Genomic DNA, 4,398 nt, shown 5'->3' with positions numbered 1-4,398 from the left:
AGGCGCGGCCGAGCGGGCGGGGCCCCGCGCCATGTTGGGAAGGTCGGTCGCCATGTTGGGAAGGTTTGCGCTCGGCTTATGGGTCGGCCATGATGAGGAGGTCTGACGTGGTTCTTAGAGCCGCCATGGTGGGAAGGTCCAAGGGGGATTTAATTTTGTGTTTTGTTTTGTTTTGTTTTGTTTTGTTTTGTTTTTCCCTCTCTCTCCGCTCTCCCACTTCCCTTTGTTTGTTAGATCAAACAGTATTAATCTTTTGAGTCCTCCAACCCTAGCTTTGCCTCTGGCACGTGGTAAGCATTCAGTAAAGTCAGTGTTGATTTAATGGATGAATTGGTTAATGGTGAACGAAGCCACTTCCACGAATGGAGAGACAGGATCATTTGCCTATCTGGGCTTGGGGCCTGATGTGTGATCCGGTTTTATTAGGGCCGTATAGTACACGCCAGGCATGCTCCAAGACCCTGTCCCGACTTCGGGCTTGTTAACTGGGCGCTGGGCGACACTGAGCACCAAGTAGGTGTGATCCCGGCCTTAGGACAGACACTGGCCCCCAGGGAGCGCCAGCCTGGAGAGGACGCAGTTTCCATAGTGGAGGCAGAGGAGCAAAATGCCCTTGGGCTCGAGTGGGCAATTGAGGCTTCTCTGCGGAGGGCCTGTGTCTGCGTAATGGAATTTTTACAAGGAGCCATGGGTGGGAGAAGACTCCAGAGATACACGGTCCTGTAGCCTCACGGGTGGTTTAGGATGTGGGCTTTGGAGCCAGACAGTTCAGTTTCAAATCCCTACTCACAACTATTAGATGTGTGATCATATTCAATTAACATTTTTAGCTTGTTTGCCAGTAAACCTCAATAGAGTTGCTGTGAGGATTAGAAGAGGTAGTTTGGCTAAGGTGCTTGGGACAGTGCGGGGCACACGCTCATGCGTGTTTATACTTAACCCACATCTTTGCAGTGTCAGTGCCGTGTAGAGTCTCCCACAGGGCAGGTGATTTGGTTACATGAAGGCTCTTAGCAGGAAACCCCTAAGGGAAGCAAGGGAATGTGGCAACTGAAAATAGAGCCAGTTTATAATCTTCCTTCCACATCCCTCAACTCCCATTCCTAAACATTTATTGCTGGCCCAATAGGTTCCATCTATTTGTACCCCTGCTATTCCATTCTCTCCTTCCCCCAGGCCCCTTCTCCCTGGAATTGCCCCATATCTGTCCCAACAGACCCCTTACCCACTCCTCACTTTATTCCCTCCCCTCCCTGACACGCTGGGCAATGCTATGCTTCTCTGTCTGGGTTTTGCATTCCTGCCACTTGGTCCACCTCAGGGGTATTCAACCCTGGCCACAATTGCTGGGAAAATTACAGCCTCAGCTTGGTCAGCTTCCACTGTTGGCCTCCCCATCTCCCCCGACTTAGCGGCTCCCATGTGGTGTGATTTCTCTCACCAAGTGTTGTTTTCCTTTTCTCTGTCTGTGTTTGCACGGAATGCCGTGAATTTGATATAGTGATTGCCTAACACATATACCACATAATAGTATTTTATTTCTTTCTGAAGCACTGTTTGCATGACAAATGAGTTGGTAACATTTGTGCAGCTCCTTGCAGCTGTGCAGTTCAATATATAAAGAATGAGCCTTTCGGCATCAGTACTGGCCCCACGTATTCTAAGAGGGCTTGAAACTAATGCTTAAACAAAGTTATCGTTACAGCACTTCACAGAGTTATGGTCTATTTTATCACAATGGATCTCAGGGCGATTTAAAAATATGGACTGAACTGGAGCCACCCCCAGTGGTGGCACGCAGTGTGGGCTTTGTCAGCTTCCATGTGTTTGAGGACACTGCTGCTGTTCCACACACCTAGGGTCAAGTGGCCCACAGCCCCTCCCCCAGAACTCTTGTCTTCTCTCTGGTATAGAACCCGCTGTGCTTGGAGTTGTGGCCTTTGGCCACCCATGGTCAGCCCTTCTACCTCCATGGTGGCTTCTGGCTGTCGATGGCCTTGTCTTGCAGGATCCTACAGGCAGGGCTTTGGGTGTGCACCAAGGGACACCTAGTGACCACTAAACAGCGAATTTGCTGATCAATGCTCCCCTTCCCCACCTCCTCTGAGACGGAACTTCACAAGTTAGTCAGGCATTCTCCCAGTTTTGGGGCCTTTCCTTTTCATCCTGGACTCCCAGCTCCAGTCACGTTCCTGCCCAGATTTATAGCCCTTCTTTGGTTTAGTGAAGTTGGCGTGTTCCTTTTTGCTTTCCTCCACACAACCATCCACACGCTCCCCTCCGCTTGGAAGGGGTCGACCTCCGCTCTTCTTTGCCACTGCTGCCCCTTTGGGAGCTGCCCACGAAGCCCACCAGGGCTTCTGGGAGCCAGCCTTTCTGTGCCTTCAGCCTGGCTCTCCTGCTGGGCCTGTCCACGGCAGGAAGGCATATTGTAAAGAAAAGGGCAATGTTGCAAAGTCAGAGGCTGCTCTGCATGCCCTCCTTTCTTATCACTGCTGTTTTTTTTTTTAAGGTGAGCAGCAGCTCAGGCTGTGGTCCATCTTCCTGATGTATTAAAGGCAAAAGAGGAAAAACAAGCTCCAATATCTAAATCTACTTAGTAACCACATCCACACATTTGGCAGAGGTGAAGGGCTGCTCGGAGCATGCTCTGGATTCCCGGGGGGCTGCCACACTCCCTTCCGTCCCGCTGACCTCTCTCTGTCTTGGCAGAGTCTTATAATAATCACAGCCATAAATCTTTTAGTGGGTTCCATTTTCCTCCTGCAAAAAGCCCTGCACACAGTTATCAGGTACTCAAAGATACTCAGGGACCACGGACTCATCCTTGATCCCCCTCATGGAGGGCCTCAGCTATTCAGGGCTTCCCCACCTACGCCATAGGTGGCATTACAGTGGGGGCAGGGCACTGGGAGATTGTGGTTGAAACGTGGGGCCATTTGGGGCTCAGATTTTGACTGGAATGACCCCAGGAACACCCAGCTTCCTGCTGCTCCATCTCAGTGCCTTATGGAAGAGGAGGGCAGTCTTTTTTTCTCTCTTTAGGTCTGAGGATGCATCAGCTCAGGGGGAAAATGGAGTCACAGAGAAATGCCAGAATGGTATTTCATAATCTGCTGAAAATTAAACAAATCTCTCACTCTTTTGACTGCTCTCACACGTTGATATCCAGGAGTAAGAGTTCCTTCAAAGGCATGGAATATATTACCCAATGTCAGTAACAAATTGTGTATGAAGAAAAATGTAATACTTTGAGAATATTTTCTTTTGGGCTTTGTCCATGATTAGATTACACTAAATTACAGCGTACAGATGTCAGACAATTACTCTTTGCTTTTAACTATTCAATTTCATGGCAAATCCACATAGCTCATTAATGCTAAAATCACACTGATGCGGTTACCAAGAAAATACCTCATCATCTCCATTTTGTGAAGCTAGGTTCAAGTTGCACTGTAATGACCTGTGGTCCTGTTAAGTGTAAAGTACATTCCAGGTGAACACGGGGTAATCCGTACCTCTCTGGAATTGCCAGATATCTGGAGAGATTCTTGCAGATGTTGCTGGATAAGCCTGGGTGAGGTGTGAAGAGGAGTGGTGTCATTGCTCTCCTGCTTACTCCGGCTACCCTCTCTATCTCTGATCCTGGTTGGTCTCTGGTCCCACTCATTCTATTGCTTTAACCAGGAGCATGTCTCTTTTTCTTCCGTTTTGTGAAAGCATGGTCATTTTCTCTTCACTCAGCTCACAGAATCCTCCCCAACCTCCTCCCAATTTTAATTTCTTCCAAAGCTGTGGATGTCCCATAAGCAATCGAATTGGCGGTCCTGGAAACTGGAGGAGCTTGTTAGTGAAAAAAGAATTATTTGAGCCGATTGTGAGAAATTGAACAGTGGCAGGAGGGGGAAAACGAGAGAAGAAAGGAGCCGACACATCTAAACAAGTGGCCAGGGCACTGTGCATACAGATGTAGGTGGTAGCTGGGTCCCTGTTGCAGATCATTACCGAGAAGCACATCCGAGGCTGCGGGGTGAGGGTTGGGGCTGTCAGGCGGCGGCGCTGAGCTTTGAACAGGGCTTTTCTGCAGAACGCACCTTCTCCCTTCCCCAGTGCTGTGGTTGCTGGACCAATTCCCACCTAAACAGCGCAGACCGCCTGGGCAGAGTCTCCTGGGGACCCCATGTCCCTCCGTGGTGGGTGTCTATTTCAACTAGAGGCTCTTCAACACCCAGAATCTCAGGGAAAATGCCCCAGCCATGGGCACCCCCTGCTGGTGATGGGGGAAGGCGGTTTCGCTACAGGGGCAGATTCCAGCAGAGGATGAGGGAAGGACACAAAATGAGTTTTCCACAGGGAAAGGGACCACCGTGAGCATCTCGTTTCTCTGCTTCTTGGAGT

This window comes from Colobus angolensis, unplaced genomic scaffold (genome assembly GCF_000951035.1).
Source record: "Colobus angolensis palliatus isolate OR3802 unplaced genomic scaffold, Cang.pa_1.0 Scaffold24, whole genome shotgun sequence".
Taxonomy (NCBI): domain Eukaryota; kingdom Metazoa; phylum Chordata; class Mammalia; order Primates; family Cercopithecidae; genus Colobus; species Colobus angolensis.
This window is presented reverse-complemented; position numbering follows the sequence as displayed.